Here is an 18,268-nt window from a genome sequence, read left to right on the forward strand (position 1 = left end):
TATACAGAGTTTGGTACCTCAAGATGCTGGCTGCCTCCCTGGAAATTTGATTCAAAAGCAATGCATTGGATAGTTTGTCTGCATCTCCAGCTATGTTCAACCTGTGTATTTGTAAATAAACTAAATATTATAATTTCCAGAGGGATAGCCAGGTTGCCCAGGCAGGCACAATCTGAGGCCCTGCAAGAGCGGTGAAATAACTGAGACAAGACACGTGTGTTGGGTAAAACCAAGCCAAAACTTTATTAACTACAGCAGAAAGTTGGGTTGTCATGGCAGTAGGGCAAGGATCCAGTTCCTCATTCCACTCAGCCCTTGCTGTTGGAATGACACTCTGTCATGATTGGGACGTTCCCAAACTCCTTCCATGGGAATCCCCCAGAGTTGAGCCCTGGCATGGTGCAAGTCAACTATCCAGGGTCTCACTGGGTGACCATGTTGAAAGATTCCAGCTGAGCAGAAGCTGTACTTCTTTCTTTTCCCACCATTCCTGGAGGTAGTGCAATACCAGATCAATGCATAGTAAGGCCCCTTAGCATCCAAATATCAACCCATATCAGTTCACACCCTTGCAAGAGAAGTGGAAGTAAAGCAGAAGAATAGCTATAAGATGGTTTGAGGAAGTACAGATTAGCTGTCAAGGATCACCTCTCCTATCAGTTGTGACAATAACCTCACAGTGGCAGGCAAGCTGGGAGAAGCCAATCAAGTGCTTGCTGTCATTAGAACTGATTGTGTGAACTCAGCCTTACCCTAAGGCTGGTCTATCAGCAATTGCAGTTTAAGGAAAAGGTGAGGTTGGGGCAGAGTGGATTTTTGTTGAAAAGTCAGTGTTTATTTTTTCAGATCCATATGAATTTAAGCATCATCAGCTGCATTTTCCACATTTTCCAATATCTGTTTCAGAGGGTTTTCTGCCCTCCTCCCTACATGCCAGACTTTTTCTTCTCCAGTCTTTCCCGCCACACAAATATCATTGTAACTTTGTCTAGATGGTCTTCTCTGTAATCTTTACAACTAGGGTTGAGACTGCCAGGAATTCTTGGAACCATGTTTCTTCAAAGGTTCTTTGTTCCTTATTTCTGATTCATCAATTCTTGGCCTGTCGAATACAATGAGATCAGGATCAGGATCCCAGTGAGGTAGCGTCTTAGATGTGTGAGTCAGACTGTGCCACTCTAACACTCATGTGAATAAAATGCCAACCTTCCGAACATCTGTGCCCTGTCTCAATAATTTTTCAATTGCAGACATCAAGAAAAAAACATGCAATAAAAGCTGAAACATCTTTTCATTTGTCTGATGAAGAGAAGTGACAGCAATAGGAAACCCGCAGGGACATTTTTCTACTCCTCTACATATTTTGGGGTTAGAAGTGTTATTGAAATGGAAAGAACAAAGGCAGTTGGTGATGCCAGCCAGCAGACCAGGAGCCTCAGGGGTAAAATGATTAAGGTAGAGAAGCTAAAAACTGGTAAGTGGATTAGACACAGACTTGGTTCAAATCCTAATTTAGCAGTGCATTTCCTACTTAACTGGCCATCAAACACAAGGTGTTAAGAGAACATGTAAAAGAACAACATATAAACATGAGTCAGAACGTTGGTCTGCATAGCTCAACATTTTCAACTCTGGGGTTGGGGAACCTGATACCCTCCAGTTGTTGTTTGACTTCATCATCACTGACCCTGGTCCACTGCAACTGGCAGCCAGGTCTCAGGTAGAAGTCCCACCGGAGACCCTCTGCAACTGGAGCTACCAGGGACCCTCTGAATGAAAAACTGAAGCTGTACCACAGTTTGGAGAGCTTTAAGCTGCCCTCTGTTGAGCCAGGCCATTGGAAGTCCCTGGAAAGCTGCCCATGAAGGAATGTGGCCCTTGAGCTTAGATAAGATTCCCGCCTCCTATGGCCATACCACCTGGCTGTATCAGAGATGGACAGGTGTGGCGATAAGGGCCCCCTCCACTGCCCTAGCTGGGGCCAAGCACCACACTCTTGAAGGAAGGTAAAAAAAAATGTTCAAGGACCCGTGGACGATTAAGTCCAGTCAAAGGTGACTATGGAGTTGAGGACCTCTGGACGATTAAGTCCAGTCAAAGGTGACTATGGAGTTGAGGACCTCTGGATGATTAAGTCCAGTCAAAGGTGACTATGGAGCTGAGGCGCTCATCTCACTTTCAAGCTGATGGAGTCAGCGTTTGTCCACAGACAGCTTTTTGGGTCATGTGGCCAGCATGACTGAACTGCTTCTAGTGAACGGAACACGGTGACAGAAACCAGAGCACATGGAAATGCCATTTACCTTCCCGCCACAGCAGTACCTATTTATCTACTTGCACTGGCGTGCTTTCCAACTGCTAGGTTTGGCAGGAGCTGGGACAGAGCAACGGGAGCTCACTCCACTGTGGGGATTCGAACCGCTGACCTGATTGGGAAGCCCAAGAGGCTCAGTGGTTTAGACCACAGCGCTAAACGTGCTTTGGGTGTGCTTTAAGCCTACAATGTGTATGCAACCTAAGAACTGGAACTTGACTGCCTGATCCTGTGCCTATTTCTCAGAAATAAGTCTCACTGCGCTTCCTGGGATTTGCTCCATGTAACCCTGCATAAATTTGCCCCCTTCCCTCATTATTCCTTTTATTTTTATTTTTTTTTACTTTAACATCAGCCATGTTGTTGTAAGGCATTATTTTTGTAAACTTGATTTGAGCACATTGGCAGAGGAGTGTAAATCTAGTAAATAAATACTCGCCCACCCCTTCATTCCTGCTTCATGTGCTTCTCTTTGAAGAAGGGGAGCACAAAACCAGACTGGTTGCTCTTAATCACAAGTGACTTATGAAATGACAGCATTTAGCTAATCTGGTTTAACCGCTAAAGCCTTCCCACAGGAGAATAATGAGTGACTAGACCACCTTCCAGAGCTGTCTTTAATATCCATTCTGAATTCATTAAAGTCTTGTGATCTGAGGAGGACCTTTCGCTGTCCTTAATTTTGCTGAGGTTGACTCCACATCCTGGCCTGACAGGACAACAAATGTGTGGGTTATATAACAGAGTCTCCGTACATCTGCTGGAAATGGAGGGCCTTTCAGTATACAAGCTGTCCTGCAGGCGAGGGAAATCCTAGTTTGTGACCCTGAGCTTTCTGCTTTGAGTTTACCCAAAGAAAATTCCTCCTTTGTTTCAGATGTGAGACTGCAAGAAAGTGGTTCCCCAGGGAGCGAGTTTTTACATGAGTTCCTTCAGCTTGGAACAAGTTCCCATAAAATATTTTTTGAATGAATAAACCATCTCGCTTCCTACATTAAAATTCCTATACCTAAGGTAAATGAGGTTCTCTTTCACTTTTTTAAAGAACAAAAATAAAAGGGCTATGCAATGTGACAATTAACCAAAGTCACAGAGGACCTTGTAAAGAATTATAGAAAAAATATACTGAGAGGATCTTGCCATTCTCCCCCTACCTTAGGCAACTTAATTGGGAAATATCGAAAGAAAACCACAAAGTATTTTTTTAAATGAAAACATAAATAAATAAATATGAGGGGCGAGAGTGAGGGCAAATGTACACACACGGCTGTATTTCTTTCCCACAGGAAATCACTTCCATTTGAAGAGCATTATTAGGGGCAAAGGGAGACATTATTAGTGTGGAGGCAATTAATGTTCATGATTAGCTTAATCAATTTATATGCCACTTTCCCACAGTGTCCAAAGTGGCTTACTACAAACACCCAAAACACAAAATTTGGGGTGGGGTGGGAGCAGCTTACAAAACATACCAAGACTTTAAAATTAGAATAAAAGACAAGAATAATAAATGCAAAAGGGTGCAATTACAGGGACCATAGCTTCATGCTTTGCATGCAGGAGGTTAAAGGATCTTAATTAGCAGGACTGAGTATTATCTCTGTGAGCCATTGGGGAGATGGCTGGGGTACACAGTACCAGCCGCGGACGGCAGGATAGATTGGAAGCACTTGTCTGATCTCCTGACAACTGAGTTGTTGCTGCTTATTGGGAAGGAGAGCACGATGGGCAAGGCACCAGGAAGGTCAGTGCAGTGCAAACACTGCCATGTTGGCTCCACCAGTGTGGTGGCACCACACTAACCTCTCTGCTGCATTGCTCTTCCCATCTTCCTCCTGGTAAACAGCAGTGACTCCCTTGTCAGGAGGTCAATTAAAAGACACAGCCCCACAGTGCTGTTCACTACAGTGGTGCCCCGCAAGACGAACGCCTCGCAAGACGGAAAACCCGCTAGACGAAAGGGTTTTCCGTTTTGGAGGCGCTTCGCAAAACGAATTTCCCTATGGGCTTGCTTCGCAAGACGAAAATGTCTTGCGAGTTCCTGCGGGGTTCCCCCCCCCCCCTTTTTCTAAGCCGCTAAGCCGCTTATCAGCTGATCCGCTAAGCTGATAAGCTGCTAAAAGCCGCTAAAAGCCGCTAAGCCACTAATAGCGCTAATCCGCCAAGCCGTCAATGGAAAAAACCGCTAGACGAAGAGACTCCCGGAACGGATTCTTTTCGTCTTGCGAGGCACCACTGTACTGGAAAGCACTAAGGTAAATGCTTTAGGTCAGTGGTGTCAAAGAGGGCCAGATTTGATGAAGTGAAAGGTCATGAGGGCCGACCAAAGTTGCTAAACTTTTTTTTTAGGATTGAATTTGTGAGCTTTTTTAATGGTTTTGCCTCAAAGAGTTGTTGAACTATTTTTAGGGTTGAACTGGCAGGCCAGATTAGGCCTCCAAAACGGACTTTGGACATGGCTGCTTTAGGTATAAAGTATCCATGTCCTGTAGTTGGGGAGAAAAATTAGAAAGCAAAGGGAAAATGCCAACTGATTTGTCTGAGAATGAGGAGGATGCATTGACAAAGTGAAGGGCATTAAGCATTTAAAAAGGTAAAAGGTAAAGGACTCCTGGACAGTTAAGTCTAGTCAAAGGTGACTATGGGGTTGTAGCGCTTCTCTCACTTTCAGGCTGAGGGAGCCGGCGTTTGTCCACAGACAGCTTTCTGGGTCATGTGGCCAACAAGACTAAACCGCTTCTGGCACAATGGAACACCATGACAGAAACCGGAGTGCACGGAAAACACCGTTTACCTTCCCACCGCAGTGGTACCTATTTAGCTACTTGCACTGGCATGCTTTCAAACTACTAGTTTTGACAGAGCAACAGGAGCTCACTCCGTCGTGTGGAATCCTTTAGTCTATCTTCCCTGAATGGGGGGGGGGGGCGTGCAGCAGTGACCCAAGCCCCCTTCCTCTTTGTTGCTGCGATACCAGGGTTCCCCGTTAAAGGGGTTTTTGAGGAGAGGCTTTCACCTTACGCCTAGAGGTCGTCATTGCTCTCCCCTGCGACGGCGGCATAACGGGGGCAGCTATCTCTGCTTGAACATATGTTCTCCAGAGCCGGCCCATCCCCATACACACACAGGATAACCCTGATGTTCCCTATGTCCCCGGCTGGGGACTGGGGAGGGATAATGCCCAATGCCTAAGCCAAGGTCTACCCACATCTGAAATATAATAAAGTTGTGGCCAATTTAATCCCATAGGACGTTGTCTTGAGTCGTTATTCCACATGACGGGGGGGGTGGCGCCCGGGATCTGGGGGACTCTGCCTGTTCACGCAATTATCAGAGAATGCCCTGTTGAATTGATGGGCAAACATCTTATGACATTTCAAGAAGTTTAATTGACTTTATTGTACACCGCCATGATTCCCCCCCCCCATATGAGTTGGCAGGTTACAAACGTTGTTACAAAATAAATAAATAAATAAATAAATAAATAAATAAATAAATAAAAGCATCAAATGAAGTAGCTCCGTTAGTGCAAGGACTTCTGGCTGCGCAGTGCAACTTTCTCCTCTCCCCATGTGCCCACTCCTTCCCCCCCCCCACCCCCCAAAAAATCTGTTCTGGGAGTCCTTCCAGCTCTCCAGAGCAGATTTGGACATGGCACGGGGAAAGGAGAGGGAGGGGGATTTCTGTCGCGCAAATGGAAATCCTTGTGAAAACAGAAGTTTTTAATTGGATGCCACCCTATGGGAGGAATTCAATATTGTGCGCCGCTGACTGTCAGCACAAGCATTTCGGCTTGCCAGATGGAACGATTCCCCCCTCTCCTCCCCAATCCAATGTTTTGAGGGGTCTCCAGACACACATACACATCCTGAGCCAACTTTGTAGGGCACCCAGGGGTAGGAGAGATGGGAAAGCCCCATTGCAGAAGCAGAAGTCCTTGCACAGGGACTCAGTTAAATCTCCTGCAAAACAAACAAACAAACAAACAAACCGCCTTGGGGGTCAAAAATGAAGTGTGTGCGTCTGTCTTAAATAAAAGCAGCCTCTTCTTTAAAATATTCTTTACATCAAAAGATGCCACCCTGTTAAAGTCCTTTCTTTGTATCATGAGAGAGCTGGTAGTTTTCATTTCCCACCTCTGGTCTTTCTGTGCTGTTGCGCTGGGTGACCCTTACCGTCTCAAGGCCAAGTGACCTTTCTGCATGATTTCTCTTCCGCTTGCCTTTCTTCCCAACTCCAAATTGAAATGGCCTAGTCTTCTTTGCAATCTACCTTTCCCTTTTACAAATCTTTGCCTTCTGGCATCCCCCTGCCTCTGACTAAGCTGCAAGCTGCTGATGGTTAAGGGTGGAGATGGTAGGTTTTTTTATGATACCTTATCGGTGGGCCGATACCGTTGTCTCAAAAGCAACTTCTTAATGGCATCGAGATCTTTGCAAGTTTCTCATGTTACCAGTAATTTGCTTTAGTTGTTAGGCAAATGTGGCATAAGTGCCTGCCAAACTTTTTTTTTCCAAAGCCACATCAGAGCCTGCAGAGAATGCTTTATGGCTGCCAGTCTCTAAGATGCTTAATCCATACAGCATGATATACTCTAGTCTGGGCGGCAGGAAAATCACTACTCCACTATGGGATTGGTTGAGTTTTTGTGCTCGTAAGGGAGACTTTGAAGCCTGTCAGATTTTAAACCCAAAAGGCCTGCTTGATTTCAAGCCAAGACTCTTTTCCGATAAGGAAGGCTGGTGAAACTTCTCTATGAGTGTAAGTGTCTTAAAGGAATTTAGCAACAGTTCTTTGTGATAATGGAGTTTTGATGTGCAGTCAAGAGACCTATTAAGGTCTGGAATCTGCAAAACTAGCCTATGAGAAAGAAAATATGCGTATACACATACATATACAGATCGAGATCTGATAGGTCTCCTTGTGCTTACAGAAGGGCTTTTGATCCTGCAGATGCCTCTCCTAATAGAAAAAAAGAATATAGGGCATTTCTGATTATCGTTTTCTCACACAGCCTCCCATCCCCACCTATCAGTCTTAGAAAACTGGAGAAAACTCCAAAACGGTTGAAGGTGACGTGAAGAACTACAGGGGTGGGAGTGAATTGCATTCCCTCTTTTTCTATTAGTGGAGACGTCCACTGGTTCAAAAGCTCTTTCCTGTGTTCAAGATCACCAACTGGATTCATTGCCTATCTGTCTATCTGTCTGTCCTTCCGTCCATCCATCCATCCATCCATCCATCCACCTCTATCTATTTCATTCAACCCTCACATTTCCTAAACATTCTAAGAATGAAGGCTACCCAGTCCTGAATCCTGCCTTAAACCACAGACAGTATTTTGGGGCTTCTGAACTATAAATGAGATTGCGAGTAAATATAAATGCAATCAAGTATTTTATAAATTATTATCACTGGGTCAGGATTTTAGAGAGATAGATAGATAGATAGATAGATAGATAGATAGATAGATAGATGATAGATAGATAGATAGATAGATAGATAGATAGATAGATATAGATAGACCTGGTGGCATTGATTTCAAAGAAGCCAAAGCAGAACTAAAGCAGTTTGTCCTCCAGAAAAACAAAGAGAAGGAAAAAGGTAAATTTGGGCTGCACACACATGACACTTTGTTCTAGAATCAGTGGAGCCGAGTACTTCTTTTTCTTTATACTCCACTTACAATCTAGATCTACCACATATATATTTTTTGTCCCTGAGAAGTGCTTCTCGAGAAACTCATTCCATTTCAGATATAAAAGCTCATTGCAGTTTGATCCGTGTTGGAATCTACACGCATATAAAAAATGCTGTGAAAATTCTTTTTAAAAAAAAACAAAACACGTTTTGAAAAATATATTGAATTTGCCATAGCTCACTGTCACCATCTAGTGTCACATGGGTATACTGCACTTTACAACACACTTAAATGGTTTTATTTGCAGCTATGTAGCTGAGTCCTGTGTCGCCCCACAGTGTCACCATTTGAAAACAGATGTAGGCACTCCTGGCACTGGGGTTGGAGGTGTATCCACACACTTGCCCAATGGTATTGTACGTGGTTCTACACCAAGATTGCAATCGCCACTTAGTACTTTATTCACATAGGGCATGTGCAGGGAGGGAAATGAGTGGATAATAATAATAATAATAATAATAATAATAATAATAATAATTTATTATTTATACCCCATCCATATGGCTGGGTTTCCCCTTCCACTTTGGGCAGGTCACAAGGCCACTCCACTTCCTTGTGGGGCAGTGTTGCGGGCAGGCCATGTGGTCTCCCTGCATGCAGTGGGGGCATGGCCAAGCCCCCGTGCCATTAGGGAGACCCGGCTGCATTACAGCCCCTGGCCAACCAATCCAGTTGGTCGGGGGGGAGTGGCTTAGCGCATTTAAGGAGCCACACTGCTGGGTTCTTGGGAGGGGAGGTTGTGGCCAACCCCTGCCCCTCCTCTTTAAAAACACGAATATTAAAAACACGATAAAACATCAAACATTAAAAACTTTCCTAAACAGGGCTGCCTTCAGTTGTCTTCTAAAAGTCAGATACCGTATTTTTCGCCCTATAGGGTGCACCGGCCCATAGGGCGCACTTATTTTTTTTGGGGGGGGAAATAAAGAAAAAAAATTATTCCCCCCCCCCCCCCGCCGAGCCCCAAAGAGCAAAGAAGCCATGACAGCGAGCGGGATGGATCCCGCTAGCTGTCGTGGCTTCGTTTTTAGCCTCGGGGCTGGTGGTCTGGGAGCGAAGGCGAGGTTGTGCAACCTCGCCATCGCTCCCGGAGCTTGCGGGGCTGGGGGCGGGGGAAGCCCGAGCTTCCCCTGACCCCAGCCCCCAGAACGGGTCCGCGAGCAATGGCGAGGTTGCGCAACCTCGCCATCGCTCCCAGAGCATGTCGGGCTGAGGCCATGCTATATCTCATTTACATTTCTGTTACATTAACAAATACATTTTTGTACTTGTTTCATCTTTGCGTTATTTTATTTATTTATTATGAATATAACCTTTTTTTCAGTCCACATGGGATCCCAAAGTAGCTTACAATTACACGTCCTCTCCGAGGTACAACATTGGTACATAGTATTGTTAGCATTCTCTATTCCAACATACTCAGTTTCTAGCTTCAGTTCTTAAAGTGATGGGAACAGAGCTTCTTGCAAAACATATTTCATTTTACCAGCCAATCCTCTGTTTAGCAAATCGACACCAGTTCCAATGACCTTGACAATATTGATGAGGTCACATTTCCAAATGGATAAGCTGTTCTCGAACAATTAGCCTAGTGTGTTAAGCATAAGTCGGGTTTTCTTCAACATTGGGCATCTGTGTCTCTACATCACCTTACTTCCTTTGCAATATATTTAATCTCTGGATATAGGGTGGTATGGGGACGCGGGTGGCGCTATGGGTTAAACCACAGAGCCTAGGACTTGCTGATCAGAAGGTCGGCGGTTCGAATCCCCACGATAGGGTGAGCTCCCATTGCTTGGTCCCAGCTCCTGCCCACCTAGCAGTATGAAAGCACATCAAAGTGCAAGTAGATAAATAGGTACCGCTCTGGTGGGAAGGTAAATGGCATTTCCGTGTGCTGCTCTGGTTCGCCAGAAGCAGCTTAGTCATCCTGGCCACATGACCCAGAAGCTGTACGCCGGCTCCCTCGGCCAATAAAGCGAGATGTGCGCCATAACCCCAGAGTCGGTCACAACTGGACTTAACTGTCATGGGTTCCTTTACCTTTACCTATAGGGTGGTATATAAATTCAACAAATAATAGTAATAATAATAACTGTGGCACTATGGAGGGGAAAATTCCAATCTCTTCATTTCCTCTTTATTCCTCACAAAATGCTGTTTATCAAAGACCTTATCAACCATATGCATTTCTTTTTTGAGACACTCTGCTCCCCTGCTCTCCTGATCTATTTTTTCAAGACTGCAATGAAAGAAAGCCACTGGGCGCATTGTTTTCAAGCTGTGGGTGGTTCTTTTTACAAGTCTGAGGGAGAAGAAATGGGAAATTAATAATGTTCTTGTTGACACATGAAACCTGGGGAATGCCAACTGATTAAAATTTCCAGCTGATCAACTGTGCTGCCTTTAACCGACTGATCACTTGATTAGGCAGTAAAAAAGCAACATTGTCAAAATTAAACTGAATAACCATGAGTCCTAAATGGGTGCAGCTCTTCCTGTGTAGCAAACAATATCGTTCCAGTTGCAGCATGAATGGCAAGTAAAATATTACTTGCTAGCATGACTTGGACACATAATTTCCAGCCAGAACAAACAGCATCTCGGAGGCAGGTGATTTCATCAGGAAAATGGCACAGGAAGAAAAGGGTTAACCTTTCCTCCTGGGTGGACTGTGCAATAATATGGTCTAGTCCCTAGGTGGCACTGGACTTAGTGGTTCATGGATGAAGTCATAAGGTTCCTCTTCTGCTTTTGCTTAAGAGAGACCGAAGTTTTTTCCTAGCTTCCTGTCTGGTGTGCCTGCTAAGCCTTCAATGACAGCACCATCCTGGGGTCTCGATCCAGATCCATACACATCCATGATTGCTATTTGCAAAAACCTTAATGAGCTGGGGATGCATTTGAGTAGTTCCATTGTTCCAACAAATTTGACCTTGTATTCTCATTATACATGTAGCGTCATCAAGCTACAGGGCTGCATCCAGTGATGGCTCTGTAAAGGTAAAGGTAAAGGGAACCCTGATCATTAGGTCTAGTCGCGGACAACTCTGTGGTTGCGGCACTCGTCTCACTTTATTGGCCGAGGGAGCCAGTGTACAGCTTCTAGGTCATGTGGCCAGCATGACTGAGCTGCTTCTGGCGAACCAGAGCAGCACACGGAAACGCCGTTTACCTTCCCACCGGAGCGGTACCTATTTATCTACTTGCACTTTGACGTGCTTTTGAACTGCTAGGAGCAGGGACCAAGCAACAGGAGCTCACCCCGTTGCGGGGATTCGAACCACTGACCTTCTGATCGGCAAGTCCTAGGCTCTGTGGTTTAACCCACAGTGCCAATCCACCCCACAGTGGCTCTGTAGGATGGTGCTATTTGTGCACAGTCTGTTCCTTCTCTTATGGGTTCACAGGTCATCCCTGAACACATAAACACATATTACAATGTGCTAGAACACTTTCCCAACTAGTCCAGGGATGTGGGACTCTGCGGACTCCATATCACATCAGTCCCAGGTAGCGTGGGCAATGGAGGGTCACAGCTTCCCTACACCTGATGAGAATCCACTGTCACCTTCTCTGATGGGCAGAGGCTCTCCAGAATCTCTGACAAGCCTTTCATTTGGAGATGCCACCGAATCGCACACACTTTTTCCAGCGTTTTTTTCTCCTAAAGAAATGTTTTGGGGTGCTCTCATTTTGACTCAAGAAAATCACCATTTTATACTTCAAATTGGGATACCCCTGCATGCCCCCCCCGAGGAAAACAAACACTGGCTTTAACAATGGCACCGTTGAACCAGTTCCCAGTAATGCCATTGTTAAAGCTATTGGAAATGATATTTAATGATAAATGATATATAATGAATTGAAAAGGATGTTTAAAATAACTTTTGTATACAAAACCAGAAGCTTTCTTTTGGGGAATTATAGGGACAGAAATACCTAAACTGTATAGAAACTTATTCATGTATGCTACTACAGCAGCAATAATGTTACTTTCCTCAAAATGGAAAGAAGCAGAAGTCCCAGCAAAGGAATAATGGATACAAAAACTTATGGAATGTGCAGAAATGGTGAAACTTACCAGAAGAATAACAAATCAGGTGAGCATTGCTACTCCTGTCCTAATTACCTTCTCTCTTTCTCGCCATATGCTGGGTGCTTCCTCCTATCCTTCCTCTCTTCTTCCGTAGTCTCCTCTTGGCTGTTCTACTGCTGCTTTGCCCATCAGCTGCTGCCTAGTCCATCTCTTCTCTCTACTCTGCCCTCAACTTGCGACTTTGAAGGCTCACCATTGAATCTGGGGTGCCAGGCAACACCTGCATCTACCATCTGTACACACAACCTGCTGTGATCTGGTTTTTCTGACCCTCTCCTGGCCACTGTAACCTCATGAGGATGCTGCCTCCCTGAAGGAGAGAGAGAGAGAGAGAGAGAGAGAGAGAGAGAGAGAGAGAGAGACTGGCCATTGTGACCTCATGTTGATAGTGGCCAATGAAGGAGAGAGACTGGTCATTATGTCCTCGTGCTGATGTTGTCCACCTGAAGGAGAGAGATTGGCATTTATGATCTCATTCTGGTGCTGATAATAATCTGAATGATGAATAATAACACACGACATTATAGGAACATTATTTGGGAATTATAGGGACAGAAGTACCCAAACTGTATAGAAATATATTCATGCATGCAACTACAGCAGCAAGAATGTTGCTTGCTCCAGAATGGAAAGAAGAAGAAGTCCCAGCAAAGGAAGAATGGATACAAAAACTTATGGAATATGCAGAAATGATGAAACTTTCCAGATAAATAAGAAATCAAGACAACAAAGAATGGAAATGGTTTACTGAATATTTACAGATATATTGTAAACAGATAAGAACATTGGCAGGATTACTGTAATAACCTGCAGTTTCATAACAGTATATATTTAAAGTGGACAAGGAGTCTTGGTTGACCACAAACTTGACATGAGCCAACAGTGTGACGCAGCAGCTAAAAAAGCCAATGCAATTCTGGGCTGCATCAATAGAAGTATAGCATCTAGATCAAAGAAAGTAATAGTGCCACTGTATTCTGCTCTGGTCAGACCTCACCTGGAGTACTGTGTCCAGTTCTGGGCACCACAGTTCAAGAAGGACACTGACAAACTGGAACGTGTCCAGAGGAGGGCAACCAAAATGGTCAAAGGCCTGGAAACGATGCCTTATGAGGAACGGCTAAGGGAGCTGGGCATGTTTAGCCTGGAGAAGAGGAGGTTAAGGGGTGGTATGATAGCCATGTTCAAATATATAAAAGGATGTCACATAGAGGAGGGAGAAAGGTTGTTTTCTGCTGCTCCAGAGAAGCGGACACGGAGCAATAGTTCCAAACTACAAGAAAGAAGATTCCACCTAAACATTAGGAAGAACTTCCTGACAGTAAGAGCTGTTCTACAGTGGAATTTGCTGCCAAGGAGTGTGGTGGAGTCTCCTTCTTTGGAGGTCTTTAAGCAGAGGCTTGACAACCATATGTCAGGAGTGCTCTGATGGTGTTTCTTGCTTGGCAGGGGGTTGGACTCTATGGCCCTTGTGGTCTCTTCCAACTCTATGATTCTATGATTCTATGATTCTATGAATAAATGAGCAAATTAAGTTGATTTGGATATGCAGAAGATATTATAAATACATTTAAGGAACCACCGAAAGAGGGGGAAGGAAGTCAAGTTTTGAAATGATAAAATGACTGTAAAATTAGTGAAATGTATAAATCTGAAAAGCATAAATAAAATAAAACAGCAACTACAATGGCATCATTGGAACACTTCACTCCTTCAGAGAACAGGATCAAGAGGGAAGACAGGTGAGTTATTATTGTTCCCTACTGTATCCTTGGGTCATGCTGCATGAACAGTCTAAAATGACTGCATTCATTGGACTATCTTATTCCACCAAGTACCTGGTGATGTTCATTGGCTTATGTTACAATCTGTTTGCACTGATAGACGATCAAGTAGGAAAGTACAAGAATTTCAAGATGAGATGGACATGACACGATTGCTTCAACATGTGTGTGGTCATTCTGCTGTATAGCTGCTCTAAAGTCAAAATCTGTTGCCAAAACCCAAAATATTCCATAAGGAAGATCTGGTGAAACGGCATCAAGGAAGTGTGCAGTGTGACCATCAAAACCTTGGCTAGCTGAAAAAGTTCTGAATTCTAATCCAAGCCTGACTTTGAAGTGCCTTAACCATCCCAGCTGGAGAACTGAATAAAAACAATGGGAAACCTCTGAAAACCAGATGCTGCCTCTGAACCCAGCTTTCGTAGGCAAATAAACTGCTAAGCATACACAACGGCCTATTCTCGAAAGGGCAACGAATACCACAAGGTCATGTATTTAATTTGAAGATTAATCTCTCTGAGTCACACTCCTTCCCACCCTTTACCCCCCACTGTCCTTGGTATCGGCAGATTTAATCAATAAGCGGACCTACTCTGCTTTCTTCCAGATATTTATAAAGGCGTCCCCTGCCGCGATTGCTGAATATGCTTCCTTCAACACAGCAGGCTCTTGAGGTGAACCCGGTCATAAGTCATTACATTTTCCCAGGCTCTTCCACAACGTGTGTGTGTGTGTGTGTGTGTGTGTGTGTGTGTGAGAGAGAGAGAGAGAGAGAGAGAGAGAGAGAGAGAGAGAGAGAGAGAGATGGGAATATGAGGAAAGGAGACGATTTTCTAATGGGAGCTGGTATGCATAAAGTACTCCGAGGCCAAAACAGCTGAAGGACAATTTGTGACATACCCTTCATGCTTCAAACTTTTCCTCTCACAGACCTTCTCTGAAACCTTCACCACCACTCCAAAACACCCAACATCCTATGCAAAGCCCCATTTTTCCTATTCTTAAAAATTAATATATATATTTTTAAGCCCTGTTTGTCCTATTAGAATTAAATTTTGCCGATAATAAACACTCTCCCCCCGAGCAATTTCCCCCTAATGGAATGCAGTTTTGTGCTGCATTTTCACAAATATACATGTTTATCCTCCACATTTTTGTTCACTTTCTTTGTGAAGAATGATGCCGTAAAATTCAGGTCAGCGTGAATTTCAAAGGAGAGCTATGTTTCAGCTTGCATGCTGGTTAGGGACGTTTGAACTGAGTAAGTTCACATTAAAACATGAACTGTACATTTTTTCCCACCCTTCCTTAGAATACACAACTTAAACCTTTACAAGTTACAAGAGTTAAAGCGTATGGTTTCAGCTGATATTCAGATGAATATTATTTCAAGGTTTGGAGTATTCCAACATTCTGACCACAAGGCATGCAAATTTCTTTGTTGTTATAATCTTCCAGTGGTATCCATTACTCAGGACACTGCTTGGCATGATGCAGATGAGACCAGCATTGCAAAGCTATTAAGCATGCAGCAGTACTCCCAGTGACAACAGTAATAACCAAAATTAAATTCACCCTAAATTCAACTAAAGAGTTTAAATCACAGCATAGCAATTCTGGCAAAGAACCCAGAGGCCATGTGATTCCATTTGCCGCTTCAACTCTCAGCAATATGGCTTAATGCAAATGATAGTGTGGGGATGCTTGGATCTTCAAACAAAATGTTGCCTTTTAGCATTAAGAATTAGAGCCAATTGAATGAAACAAAGGTGTGTCTTGCGTCTTTTCCTGTGTAACAAGAAAAACTGTTCTCTCAGTGCAATTGCTAACTCAGAGGTGGGGAACTGGATTCTCTGGGAAGATACGATCCTTATCTCCCTCACCATCCCATGAGCCAACTTTGACAGGTGGATTGGGCTTCCCATCTATCAATCATCTGACATCAATACATCAATTTATTTTTTAATAGAAGCCTGTCGTATCATAAAATATCAAATATCATTTAAATAGCTTAATTAAATTTTAAACTACTGATAATCATCTAGGTGACTGGCTAATCAAAAATTGCACAGCTACTTTTGAATAAACATCCACAAACTTCTTATTGGTAATATATAGATAGATAAATTAAGGATCTTTACAATTTTATAATATGCAGAGAATAACATGTGCTGAAAAACCAGAGTAAGGAGCTGAGGGAAGTGGGGGGGGGGGTTCTTTTTTGGGGAGGGGGGAGGGAAAAAATGGGGAAGGAATGAGGATGATGTTTTTGATAAATTGTTATGTTGAAATTCCTAATAAAAATATTCAAAGTAAATTAAAAAAAAAAGAATATTCCTGAATATCTGTTGAAAAAATAAATAAATTGCACAGCTACAAAGGGCTGCCAGCACAAAAAAGTCCAAGGGTCACTTGAAAGTCAAAAGGAGGATGCCTGTCAAATCTCAGCTGGGAGACAGTTCCATAGCATATGTATTGTACCAGAACATGTTCATTGTCTGCAGATGTGCCCATTGGCAACTCCTTGATCAGAGTCTACTCCAGGGTTTCCCAAACCTGGGTCTCCAGCTGTTGCTGGACTACAACTCCCATCATCTCCAGCTAGCAGGACCAGTGGTCAGGGATGATGGGAATCGTAGTCAAAAAACAGCTGGAGAACCAAGTTTGGGAAACTCTGGTCTAGTCCATGAAAGTATATGCCATTCTACATGTGTTAGTGTGAAATACAGTTGGGGTGTCCTTTTTGTGTAACAGACCTTCCTACTCCTACAGACAGGACTTCCCTTTCCTCTGCTCCCCACTGCAGCACCCTGCACACGCACACGCACCAAGATCTGCTCTGTCTAGCTGGGTCTCTCTGGAGCAAATTGGGTGGAGCCTAACATATCCTGGCATAACATTGGATCTCAACCTTTGTCTTGAAGATGCCACAATACTCTTTGTTATTGTTATCTTCTAGTGTTCCTAAGCAACTGAGCTGAAACCACTGCTCTGGAAATCTGAAGGACCACTCCTCTAGGGAGAACCTAGTTCCCCGCCATCTTGTTTCAGCAGATGCTGACAGAAACCCTGCTGACTGCTTGTCCTTTGCCACAGGCTCCGTTGACTGGTGAAGAAAACCATATGCTGGCTGTGCAGTTGGGACCGTTGAGGAAAGCTAATGCTTTCCAGTTGGCATGTTCACAAGCTCCTGGTATTTAGCTGTGAGCAATCAACATTTTTACCTATTAAAAAAAAAGGTTTGATGGGGCCATATAAAATATTACATTGGCGCCCAGAGCAGCTGCAGAGGTCAATAATCTTCAGTTTAACGTGCTCCAGAAATGGGAAGTGGCTCTTTCTGCCAAATAAATTGCTGTTTGTATTTACTTTTTTAATATAAAATTGTTCTCGTCATTCATTGTTAATCCTTACCTTTTTGGCAACAATGTGTGTGTGTGTGGGGGGGAGATTTTAGAACTACAAAACTACTTCTTTGCTCTAAGCAGGTGCCTTCACGATAGGCTGCATTGTTCAAATAATTAATAAAGCCTAGCCTTCATATATATATATATATATATATATATATATATATATATATGAGAAAATGCAATTTTCCAGTAACTGCATCCAGCAGCAACCACTGTGGCTTCATTGGTATTCTAGGTCAATTATGGGAAACCTTAGAACCAGGATCAAATGTTGTCCTCCAGGCCTCTCTATCTGGCACTGGGTGCTTTCCTCAACCCCTACAGCCTATCTCATGACACCACCTTCCTTGAGTGTTTTTACCTGCCTTGAATGCATCCTTGAATATTGATAATGCCACTTGCTTGTATGCCTGGATAGAGATTTCTTATTCGTGGCTGAGTAAGATTGTCTTCCATGAACACACTCTTAGCAGTGTGTCTGTAAATGACTGTGGAGGCCAATTCTGGATCCACACATCCTTCCACAGTAGAGACAAAGGTTTCCAGTCAGGTGTTGATCATGATGAGGATTTGCCAAATGTGCCTTCTTCTTAGCTTATTTTTCCTTTTCACTCTGAGTTCATGTTTCTTCAAAGTCAATGACACCTCTGGTAAAGGCTATTCTCTAACTGGAGCATTTGCAGGTCAGTGTTTCCCAGTTGTCGGTGTTTATACAACTTTTTTTAGATTTGCTTTGAAAGAGTCTTTAAACCTCTTTTGTTGTCCACTGGTGTTTCGCTTTCCATTCTTAAGTTGGGAATAGAGTACTTTCTTTGGAAGACGATAATCAGGCATCGGAACAACATGACCAGTCCAATGAAGTTGGTGTTGAAGAATCATTGCTTTGATACTGTTGATCTAAAAAGGCCTGTGTGAGTGTATGACAAAACTAGCCTGCTGCACAAAGTTGGCACCTACATT

At 43.6% G+C, this 18,268-nt stretch overlaps 2 long non-coding RNA genes across 5 annotated transcripts in view; one reads left to right on the forward strand and one right to left on the reverse strand.

Annotated features, from left to right (window-relative positions):
- Positions 1 to 809: 809 nt before the first annotated feature.
- The window catches only part of LOC307212657, a 38,541-nt gene continuing 21,082 nt past the window's right edge, over positions 810 to 18,268 (reverse strand). Inside the window, exons 1-2 of one of the 4 annotated variants that reach the window (XR_013837058.1) lie at positions 12,308 to 12,462; positions 810 to 1,102 (exon numbers count right to left, since the gene is read on the reverse strand). This is a non-coding gene — a long non-coding RNA (uncharacterized lncRNA). Of the gene's footprint in view, positions 1,103 to 10,106; positions 10,321 to 12,099; positions 12,463 to 18,268 lie in introns of those variants that run through there. The other 3 variants (XR_013837059.1, XR_013837060.1, XR_013837057.1) reach the window with 3 other exon arrangements.
- Positions 14,032 to 17,282, forward strand: LOC307212721. The gene is made up of 2 exons (XR_013837140.1): positions 14,032 to 14,744; positions 16,858 to 17,282. It is a non-coding gene; the product is annotated as an uncharacterized lncRNA (long non-coding RNA).

Source organism: Podarcis cretensis (assembly GCF_951804945.1).
Source record: "Podarcis cretensis genome assembly, chromosome: 3".
Classification (NCBI taxonomy): domain Eukaryota; kingdom Metazoa; phylum Chordata; class Lepidosauria; order Squamata; family Lacertidae; genus Podarcis; species Podarcis cretensis.